The sequence below is a fragment of the Delphinapterus leucas genome, chromosome 7, assembly GCF_059928025.1.
Source record: "Delphinapterus leucas isolate spDelLeu-1000000601 "Yukka" chromosome 7, BTC_Dleu_Yukka2, whole genome shotgun sequence".
NCBI lineage: Eukaryota > Metazoa > Chordata > Mammalia > Artiodactyla > Monodontidae > Delphinapterus > Delphinapterus leucas.
Genome location: NC_143135.1, coordinates 74,262,726 through 74,275,313, shown reverse-complemented (window position 1 = coordinate 74,275,313; position 12,588 = coordinate 74,262,726).

The window sequence follows — 12,588 nt, the reverse complement described above, 5'->3', positions numbered from 1 at the left end:
TGGGGCTGGAGATGGAGATGCTAGAGCTGGGGCTGGGTGTGAGACAGGACTTCCCTTCTGCTCAGTAGTCATCACCACCCTATTTGGGTGGAGCCTGATTCCAAGTTACTGGAGCAGAAGCTCTGAGGATGAACCTTGGGCTGGCTCTGTTCCTTTCAAGCGTGTGCTTCCTCCTCTTCCAGCACAGAAACTCTTGCCCCAGAGTGGGAGAGTGCTGAAGTAAGGGGTGCCAGTGCATGTCCTTGGTTTGTTTCAGCAGCAGACAGAGGTCCAAGCTGTCTTCAATGCAGTGTTTGTACCAGCACCTACAATTGTTTCCCTTGCTCTGTACAGATGCAGACTCACGTACAAGTCTCCTTTGTCCCTCACAGCCAATCACTGCCCCTAGCCTCCACTGCCCTCCCCCCTCTTTCTACGGAGCCTCACTATAATGTGGGGGGAGCCCGCATGGACTCTTGGCATATATCAAAGTGTGAGCTGTAGTAGAGTGACCATTGTCAGAGTTCTGGGCTGTTTCTGAGGGACTTCTGAGTAGGTGCCAACAATGACCACCACCTCACCCAGACCCCACCCCAAGACCGGGTCTCCATGGAGTTCCATAGCCAAGTTTTCTCCCTGGTTATGGCAGCCCTAGATCCTGTGCCACACTGCAAAGTGCAGTAAACAGGTCTGAAGCATTTGCTCTACTTAAGCTGGGGTGCATGCCAAGGCAGTTGTGGGAAACCTGACAGCCACTAAAGCAGTCTCTGAACTGCCCCCTTTGCCCTGCTTTGGGGCTAAGCCAGCATGAATGTGCTTCTCACAAGTGGAGTGCACGCTTCTCACAGCCTTTCTGTTAGACCAAGTTATCTTCCAACCAGACAAAGGGCATCATCTTCCATGTGTAGGACCCCAGGATTTGTGCTCCCAATCAGTGGCTCTTGCCACTCACTCCCATGGGCAGGTTTCTGCCCATGTATTCTCTATTTTCCTTTGAGTTCCCTCCCAGGGTCCCAGGTTCCAACCTGATTGTCTTCCCTTCTTACCCAATTACATGTTCATCTTTCTTACAGCCTTGATTGTACAGAAGTCTCTCTGCCAGTTTCCATTTAGTTTTCAGTGAGAATTGTTCCAAATGTATATATATATTTGATGTGTTCATGGGGGTACGTGAATTCCACATCCTCCTACTCTGCCATCTTGATCAATCTACCAATAAAGTTTATTTTAAAAATTCTATTGGTTGTCCTTTGGATCTTTGCACAGAAATCCACATATTCAAGTAATTGGTTTTCCTGAACTTTAGTTACATTGAAGATGACATGTTTGTAGTTTTGAGGCTATTTCTAATAAGAAACATTTACAGTCACTTCTTGCATATACTGAAGCATAACAGCGTCTTAAAAGGAAACTAGATACATAAATGAAATTATAACAAGCATAATCATGAACAGATTTGGTCATTTGACCAAACTTCTGAAATACACAAAACCACGCATTTGGATAGACTTTATCTATAGAGAATTACCTCCTTCTGTTTAATTTATGATAGAATATAAATGATAATTTATTAATTCATTGCATATAATATTCATATAGAATAGAGGTTACTAGCTATTGTATGCCATTTATTATTTGCAGTGCCTCAAAGTGCTGAGATGCTCCGTTTTCTTTTTTGAAGTGTCATAGGGAAGAACATTATAATGAATGCATTCCTCATTTTGCAAAATATATTTCTGATTTTACTCCTATGTTGCAATTGATCTAAGTTATGAAAGGCAATTTGAATTGTCAATCACTCTCTGAGAATGGTTTAAGTGATGGATTTTGCTTAGAATAGTATGGCATATACACGTTTATTTTCAAAGAAGAGTTTTCTCTTTCAATTTTACAAATATTAAAACTTTAAAGAGGAATTTAAATCATCACACACAAAAAAGGACAGTATTCTTTGAATTACAAATATATATATGCCTTTCAAAGACACTGGTTATTTTCACTGGAATGGAAATAATATTTCATTACTTTCTTATAGTAAAAGCAATTTCAGACATTGCTTTCCACTGAATGAACCAAAAATGAGCTTTCTAAAAATCTGTCTTGATAATTAAGCATGCAAACAGGCATGGATAATTATTTAACAAGCTATTTCATGTGCCAGAAAGAAGAATATTTCAAAGTAAATGAAGGGAAATTTTGGAAAATATTAATATCTAGAGAGCATGTATATACATGTGTGTATTATTATTAAATAATACAAATTTTAATTACCCTCCATATCCTTGAGCATTATATAGATTCAGATTTCACCTTCTTTTTTCCCTATTTACATTTACAATGCTATTACTTTGGAAATTTAAATCTTTATTATTACCATTGTGTTTTTTTTTTTTTTTTTTCTCTCAGTTTAGGTACCAAAGAGGAGCTAGGCAGGGGAAGGTCTCATTCAGCATATGAGTCTACATAGTTAACACTTAGTGGCGTGGTTTAGAGCCATAGGACCAATTGCCCAGCATTAATCCTTTCTTCTGGTAAGTACGTCTCTCTTCCCATACTCTGATCTCCCTGGAGGGAGTTGGCATATTCTTAGAAACCACCCCACCCCTTGAACTCCAGTTGAACAAGGTGAGTCAAAGAAAAATAAGGTAAATGAACTGACCTTGAAAAATAAGGTCAGTGAATCATTCTCTGGGATCTCTGCTCTTGGAACTAAGAGATTTTGTCTCTCTCCATCAACGGAACCTGCAATATATAGAACACAGAGGTAATATCTGCTGTCTTGCAGAAAAAATGTATTCTACAGGCAGAGAATAAGGAATCTAGCACACAGAATGGAAATGGGATACACACTCAAAAACATTCAATCACTGAGTCCCAGTTGTTCCTAAGGCTGAGTTGCACATGTCTCTTTAGCAGACACTATTGGCTCCCACCAAGATTCATTTGGATATATATTTTTTTACCAGTTCTGGGTGCTCATCCATCAGTCTGGCTGCTCTGTTTGTTCATGGTCTTTCGGTAAACTCCTCTTTCACTTAATTTTCATTGAACTTCTATCACTTGCTTCCAAAGAAATTTTAAGTACAGAAAATCCCACCAAAATACTATAAATGGCGTCTCAAACAATCAAGTGTGACAAAAGTGAGGATTTCATTTTTATGTAATTAATGAAATGATCTTTATCAACCTGCTGCAGTAGACTCGAGGTAACGACTAAATACTAATAACCAAGTTTGAGCTATTTCGAATAATGCTTTAATAGGTGTTTGCTTTAACATTTATAATGAACACCCTGCTCCATTTATATCACAATGTCTGGGAAGGTATTCTCGCATATTTTATTTTCAGAGATGAACTATTAGATAATCCTGAATACATTTGAAATTCACATGATGGTGTAAAATGTTTCCTATTGACTAATATTTCAAGTATGTGGAGTCATCATAGATCGGGTGAACAGGTATCACTGTCCTCATCCACTAACTAGAGGGTTGTAAAGATTAAGTGAGAGAGCACATTTGAACATCTGATGCATAGCATGCAATTAATAAACGTTTGCTCATTCCTCTTCTATACCGTCTTCTTTTCTTTTTGTGATCATTTATTATAATTATCTTTTCCCATTGATAAATACACATTCAAATTCTATCATATTCTTTTATCTTTAAAAAAGCAGGGATTTTTGGACACAGAATGAACCAAATATGTAATTCCTATTCTTTTTCACTTTTCTTTTTCCTTCAGACCATCATTACTTTAATACTTTCTTGTCAAAGTTGAAGAAGTCATCTAAATTTGTCAACATAGTTGTCCAGTTTTCTCTTTAAGTTCACTCAATCATGCTCAAAATTCAGCATACGTTGTAATCATCTAGAGAACTGATTAAAACATACATTTTTGATCCCTAACTGTTGAGTTTGTCTTCCTCCTCCTTCTTTCCTAAGTAACAGAGGAGAGTCTCCATTCTTTATTAAAGAAGTAAACGTACTTATAGACAGGTTTACATGAAAGCCTTATTTCTTTAAATTATAATTACTGTAGAAAGTATTTTTTATACTATAAGGCTCTCATTAATCATTTGCCAAGTGAGTAAATAAGCTAAATCCTCATGTCTACGAAGCCACATATGTCCATATTTCTGCTTTTGGCTGCTTAAGACAAGTGAAACAACATTTGTTTTATCTTTTCTTCATTCTGTGTAAACCATTTCTATCATTTTTGAAAAATTAGTACTGCCACCAAATTTTTTACAGATGTTCTCTAATAAATCTCTGCCTCTAATATTGCCTTTTCCTTAAACTCTTTAATATGTTTATGAATTGGAAACTGGTTATTTTGAATCAGATTTATTTTCATATTATAAAAGTAAACCATAGTCATTAAAGAGTTTTTTAGCAAGACTAAAAAAAATTAATTTTTAAAAACTAAAAATGTATTTCAAATCGGCTTTAACAGTTTGGTGTATTTGTGTTTCCTTTTGGTTTTGTTTTTTCTTTTTTGCTTGTTCTGTTGTTAGTATATGACCCTTTCCAGTTTAACAGGAAATAAATCCTTTAAGGAAATTCAGAAAATACAATTTGAGACTTCAGTAAAGTGGATGCAAGTGATGATTTGGTATATTTTGTGATTGTAGGTTACTAAAATGATTAAACCTATACATTCATTAGGTCTGGCCCTTTTCTTTGTTTTCATTCAATTTGACAGCTATTTTTTGGTATTCCTTCTATTCCAAAGCTTCCAGCTGGTAGTATGCACTTACGACCTTTATGTCAAATACAGTTTTGAAGGTTCTATTTCCAGGCTTTCACATCTGTAGCTTCAGATATATTGTTTTTAGATTTTTGCATTTATGATTCCTCTTCCTCCAAATTTTCATAGACTATATCAATCAGAAGGTGTTGCTGAACACATTCTAATTGCTGAACAGCATGCTAGAAATGGAAACAGCTTTGAAATCATACAAAAATATACATGAGTGGGCTTCCCTGGTGGCGCAGTGGTTGAGAGCCCACCTGCCGATGCAGGGGACACGGGTTCGTGCCTCAGTCCGGGAAGATCCCACATGCCGCACAGCGGCTAGGACTGTGAGCCATGGCCGCTGAGCCTGCACGTCCGGAGCCTGTGCTGTGCAATGGGAGAGGCCACAACAGTGAGAGGCCCACGTACTGCAAAAAAAAAAAAAAAAAAAAAAAGTAGACATGAGTTTAAATTTCAACTTTGCAGTTTATTAATTATGTGACCTGGGTCAGGTAACTCAAGGTCCCTAAAATATCTATAAGTAGAAATAATCTACATGCCTCACTATATTGCTGTGAGGATTAAGCAAGATGTGGTATGCAAAATACCGAGCATAGTACTTATTGCCAAGAGTCACATAGCATCTTCCTCGCCACAACCTGAACAATCAGATGTGGCTTCTCTCTTCTTCCTCATTCTTCTTAGGTTCTGATTGTCAATGTTGTTGCATATTCATCTGTATCTATTCTACTTTAAATATTTGTTGGAGTTTAGTATTGAAGACATCTGGACCATTATTTCTTTTCTTAAACAGGACTGTATTAGTGATATAAATCAATTTTTTAAAAAGGCATACAAGACATACAATTTTCAGAATTTTACATTTGTTTTCTCTTCTATGAGTTTATTCAATCGACCTCTTTTTAAACTATACTGGCATAAAGTTGTTTATTATAACATTATCTTTTAATAACAGCATAATCTGTGGAAAGACTATTTTTACCTCTGATATAAATGTCTGTATTTCTCCTATTTTATTCAAAAGTATCATTTTTTCAATCTTGTTAATATTTTCTTGGAGGAAGCTTTCCTTTTTGTTGATTTTCTCTAATGTGTATTTGTCTTATATTTTAAAATTTTTATTAATTACTCCAGTTTTACATTTTATGTGAGTTTAGTTTCCTATTTTTAACCTTTTGATTTATATAGTGAGATCATTGATTTTTAGGTTTTATTTCCTAATATAAGCATTTAAGTGTACAGACTTCTGTTTAGGCCTCCTTCTGGCTATGTTCAACTCAGTTTTAATTTAGTGTTATGTATTCATTATCACACAGAGCATAAATGTCTGCAGGAACCAGTACTGGAGTAGGAAAACCTGAACCATAATTGATGAATCACTGGAGGCTAAGTGTAGACAGTTCTGACAGTTAAGAAATTCCACAAGGATACAGTAATACAAGGTGCCCCATGCTTTTGTGAGTTTTACCACCAGGAGCTCTGCCACATTCACACAGGGAATATCAGAGAAAAATTTCCTCATGCTTTCAACAAGAGAAGGGGGAAAGTACTATTTTGAAATATGCCAGAGCATTTCTTTCTTCTTAACAAGACATGACTTCAGGAGAAATTATATAATCAGGGCCTAACTTACCTGAGGGAAAGGAAGCACCCAACTCCAGCCCCCTCCAGCCATTCTGTCCCATCTAAGACTGAGACCTCGTCATAGGACTACAGATACTTCCCCTCCCCCCACACCTTACCACTACATTACTAAAGGCCTAGTTACTACATTTCTTTTTAACCAGGATGTTACGTTCAACTTTCTACAAAAATTACAAAGCATAATGAAAGGGAGAAAAAACAAATTGAAGAGACTAAACAAACATCAGAACCAGAGTCAGACACAGCATATATGTTAGACTTACCAGATCAGGATTTTTTTAAAAAAATAATTAATATGCTAAGAGCTCTAATTCTAAAGTAGACAACATGAAATAATAGATAATGTAAGCATAGAGAAGGAAATTCTAAGAAAGACTCAAAAATAAATGCTAGATCAAAAACTTTGCCAACAGAAATGAAGAATGCCTTTGATGCGCTCGTCAGCAGAGTGGACATGGCCAAAGAAAGAAACTCTGAGCTTGCAGATATGACAAGAGACACTTCCAAAAGTAAAAAGAAAAGAAAAACAAAAAAAACTCCACCAGGCAGAGTGTCCAAGAACTGTGCTACATCTACAAAAGATGTAACATATGCACAATGGGAAAACTAAAAGGAAAAGAAAGAAAAGATGAGAAGCAATATGTGAAGGAATAATGACTGAGAAATTTCTTAAATTAATGGTAGAAATGAAACCACAGATTTAGGTTGCTCAGAAACACCAAGCAGGATAGGTGTTAAAAATTACACTACAGCATACTGTATTCAAACTTTAGGAAAACAAACATAAAAAAATTATTAAGAAAAGCACGAGGGGGGGAATTCTCATATATAGAGAAGTATACTTCTAGAGAAGTATTCTCGCTCTTTCCCATATATGTATACATGTACAATTGTAAATTTTATGTGGATTTTCAACTGTGTGGAAAGTCTGTGCCCCTAACCCCTGGTTTGCTCCTTTGTTCAAGGGTCAACTCTATATGTATGTGTATATATCTATATATCTATATATATCTACAAATACAAAATAAATGACAGAAATGATACAAGATATGGGATGAAGAATTAGGAATATTTTGTTTTTGTAGAGTACTTGCTCTACGTGTGAAGTGGTATAGTATTATTCCAAAGTGGAGTTGGATTAGTTGTATATGAATATTACAAACCGTAGGGAAACCACTAAAAACGTAAAATTAGAGGTATAATTGATATACTATGAAATGAGAGAAATTGAAATCATAAAATCTTCGATTAAAACCATAAAAGACAAAAAGTGTGGAAGACAAAAATAAGAACAAAGAACAAGTTCAGCAAATAGAAAACAGTAAAAAATACTGTTGATGTTATTCTAATTATGTCAATATTCACTTTAAATATTAATGGTCTATATACACTAAGTAAAAAACAGAGATAACCAGTGTGGATCAAAAAACAACATCCAATTATATGCTATCTACAAAAACCTTAATTTAAATAAAATGATACATATAGATTAAAGGTAAAGAAATGGAGAAAGATATGGCACTAATCAAAAAGAAATGGTTGTAGCTATACTAACTTCAGACTGTATAGACTTCAGTGTAAGGAAGGTTATTAGGAATAAAGAAGGACATTGCATAATGACAGAAGAGCCAGTTCTCCAAGGAGACAAATCAATTTTAATACGTATTCACTGGACAACAGAATGTTAAAATACATGAGTCTAAGACTGATAGACCTGCAAGGAGATATAAATAAATCCACTGTTATTTTTGGAGAGTTTAACACCTCTTTATCAGAAGTGGACAGATCCAATAGACAGACAAAAAATAAGGATATAGTTGAACTCAACACCACAACCATCAACTTGATATAATTGACGTCTATAGACTACTTCATCCAAAAATAGCAAAACATATTGATACATTCTTCTCAAGCTCACATGGAACATCCACAAATATAAACAGCATTCTGGGTCATAAAACACATCTTACATTTAAAAATAATAGAAATAATATAATATCTGCCCTCACACTACAATGGAATTAATCTAGAAATCAGTATCAGAAAGGTAGCTGGACAATCCCCAAATACTTCAAGATTAAAAACACTTCTAAGTAACATATTGGTCAAAAAATAAATATAAAGATAAATTTTAAGGTATTTTGAAATAAATTTAAAAAAATACAAGTCTTCAACATTTGTTGGATATAGTGACTGTGGTGCTTAGAGGAAAATTTATGGCATTGAATGCATATATTTGAAGAGAAAAAAAAGATATAAAATCAATAATCTGGGCTTCCCTGGTGGTGCAGTGGCTGAGAGTCCACCTGCCGATGCAGGGGACACAGGTTCGTGCCCCGGTCCGGGAAGATCCCACATGCCATGGAGCGGCTGGGCCCGTGAGCCATGGCCACTGAGCCTGTGCGTCTGGAGCCTGTGCTCTGCAATGGGAGAGGCCACAACAGTGAAAGGCCCATGTACCACAAAAAAAAGAAAAATAAAAATCAATAATCTAAGCTTCTACCTTAGAAAACCAGAAAAGGAATTAAAAATTAAATCCAAAGTAAACAGAAAAAAAGAAATTATGAAAATTATAGCAGAAATTAAAAGAGAAAATCAACACAAACAAAAACTGGTTCTTTGAAAAGATAAATAAATTGACATCTGTTGCTAAGCTAAGGACAAAAAAGAGAAGAATTAATTACTAAAATAAGAAATGAAAGAGGGGACATCACTATATATGCTGTCAATATTAAGAGGATAATAAAGGAATTTTTTGAACAACTGTATGCACACAGATTTGATAACCTAGATGAAGTGAATAAATTCCTCCAAAAACACCAATTGACAAAATTCTAACAAGAGGAATTAGACACTGCAAATAGCCCTACATATATTAAAGAAATTGAATCAATAATTGCTGGCCTTACAAAACAAAAAGCACTGTGCTCAAATGGGTTCACCTCTGAATTCTACCAAACATTTAAGTAAGAAATTATACCAATTTTTTATTATATCTTCCAGAAACTAGAAACAGGACTACTTTCTAACACATTCTATGAGGCCAAAATTACCCTAATACCAAAACCAAACAAAAACAGCACACACACACACACACACACACACACACACACACAACTGCAGACCAGTTATCTCATCAACAGAGATACAAACATTCTCAACAAAAAATTGACAAATCAAATCCAACAATGTGTAAAACAACTATACATTATGATCAAGTATGATTTATCCAAGATATGTAACGCTTGTTTGACATTGGAATATCAATTAATGTAATCCATCTCATCTACAGGCTAATGAAGACAAATCACATAAGTTTATCAATATATGCTGCAAAAGCATATACTGCTTTTTGTTTTTTGATCTTTGACAAGATCCAATACTTGATCTTTAGAGGTAGAGGTGAACTTTCTCAACATTTTACAGAACATGTACAGCTAATACATATTCTGTTAATGGTAAGAAAATCAAAGCTTTTACAAAAGGATCAGGAACAATGCAAGGATGCCTCCTCTCACCACTGCTCTTCAACATCATCCTGGAAGTCTTAGCCAATGCAAGAAGACAAGAAAATAAACAAATGATATACAGAATGAGAAGGAAGAAAAAAACTTTGTTCAGAGATGGTATGATCATCTGTGTAGAGAATACATACAGTTGGCAAAGAAAGCCCTCCTGAACCTAAGAAATTATTATAATATGGTTTCAGAATACAAGGTTAATGTACAAAAGTTTATCACTTTCCTTATAACAGTAATGAACAGACTTTAAAGTTAAAAACACAATTCACATTAATACTCCCCAAATTGAAATACTTAGTCATAAATGTAACAAAATATTTACAAGATCTATATAAGAAAAAATGTAAATTTATGATAAAAGACATAAAAGAACTAAATAAATGGAGAGATATGCCATGTTCATGGAAAAAGGGACTCAGTATTGTAAAGACGCAGCTTTTCCCAAATTAATCAATAGGTTCAATGCGATCCCCATAAAAATTCTGACAAGTTATTTTGTGGATATTGACATAGAGATTCTGAAGTTTATGTGGAGAGGCAAAATCTGAGAATAGCCAAATTGATATTAAATGAGAAGAACAAAGTTGGAGGATTGACACTATCGTATTTCAGGACTTACAGTAGTCAAGCTACAGTATTCAAAGTAGTGTGATACTAGTAAAAGGATGGTCAAATAGGAAAATGGAATAGAATTGAGAGACCACAAATAAAACCATATAAATATAGTCAATTGGTCTTTGACAAAGGAACAAGGGAAATACAATAGAGGAAAATAATTATTAATAAATGGTGCTGGATCAACTGGGCATTAACATGCAAAAAAAAGAATCTAGACACAGACCTTATACAATTCACAAAAATTAACTCAAAATAGATCATAGATAGATCTAAATGTAAATATGAAAGTTTAAAACATCTAGAACATAAATTAGAAGAAAACCTAGAAGTCCTTGGATATTACAATGACTTTTTGGATACAATGCTAAAGTCACAATTCATGAAATAATTGATAACCTGATTTCATTAAAATTAAGAACTTCTGCTCTGTGAATGTCAAGAGAATTAGAAGATAAGCCACAGACTGGAAGAAAATGCTTGGTAAAGAAACATCTGATAAAGGACTATTCTCCAAAATATACAAAGAACTCTGAAAACTCAACAATAAAAATAAACAAACTGATTAAAGAATGGGCAAAAGAATTTCACAGACACTTTGCCAAGGATGATGACAAGTAAGTATATGAAAGTATGTTCAACATCAGATGTCATAAGAGAATTGCAAATTAAAACTACAGTGCCATACCAGTTTATACTTATGAGATGGCCAGAATCTAAAACACTGGCAACACCAAATGTTGGCAAGGATATGGTGCAACAAATCAGTTTAAAACATATCTACCCAAATACCTGAACACAGATATCTATAGCAGCTCTATTCATGATTGCCAAAACTTGTTAGCAATAAAGATTTTCTTCAGTAAGTAAATGGATAAATAAACTGAGATACATCCAGACAATGAAAGATTATTTAGTGCTAAAAATAATGAGCTATACAGACATAAAAAAGACATGGAGGAAACTTAAGTACATATTGCTAAGTGAAATAAGTCAATATTTAAAGACTGCATACTGTATGATTCTACTTATGTGACATTCTGGAAAAGTGAAAACTATAGAGACAGTAAATGGTGAGTGGTTGAAAGTATTCACGGGAGAAAGGGATGAATAGGCAGAGCACAGAACATTTTTAGGAAAGTGAGTTCTACATAGATAACATATTTTCCTCTGTGGATCAACCACTAAAAAAATTATGGATAAACAGAATACTTAATATATATTGTCTTTAAATTTTGTACTAACTTGAATGAAGGCAAAAAAAGTAGTAAAATACTAAACTAAACCTAATCATGTCTATAATTACATGAAATAATAATAAACTAATTTTTGCCCTTAGAGGTTGTCATAACTGATTAAAAGCTTGGCACCACCATATGCCACATCAATGAGAGGCAGTTTAAATATAAATGCACAGATAAGTTGAAAGTAGAGGGATGGAATAACGTATCCCAGGCAAATAGTAAGACTATTAAATCTAGTGTGGTTGTAATATCAAAGTACACTCCAAGACAAAGATTATTACAAGAAATAAAGTAAGTCATCTCATAGTGAGAGGAGAATTAATTAATTAGGAAGACATAATGATCATAAATACAGAACATAAATTGACAGAAATGAATAAGTGAATAGACAGACAAATCCATAAACACAGTTTGAAAATATGTCACTGATTTTCAATAACTGATGAAAATATTAAAGACAAAAGTAATAAAGATATGGATCTGAACATTATCAAAAACCTTGACCTAATTGTAATTTATAAGGCAAGTACACCTAGCAACTGCAAAATGGTGCTTCTTTAGAGTACTATTCACCAAATAGTACTTATTGCTGGAGCATAAAATAAGTATCAATAATATAGAAAGACTGTAGTATTGTAGATTGTATTATCTGACCAAAAGATAATTAAGTTATAATGTGAAGCAATAAGATATCTCTAAAATGCTCAAATCTTAGAAATTAAAAAAAACAAACTTCTAATATACATATGAATCAGGTAAGAAGTCAAAATGTAAAATTACATTATATTTCAACCTAGGTGATGGAGAAAATGTAACGTATCAAAAAT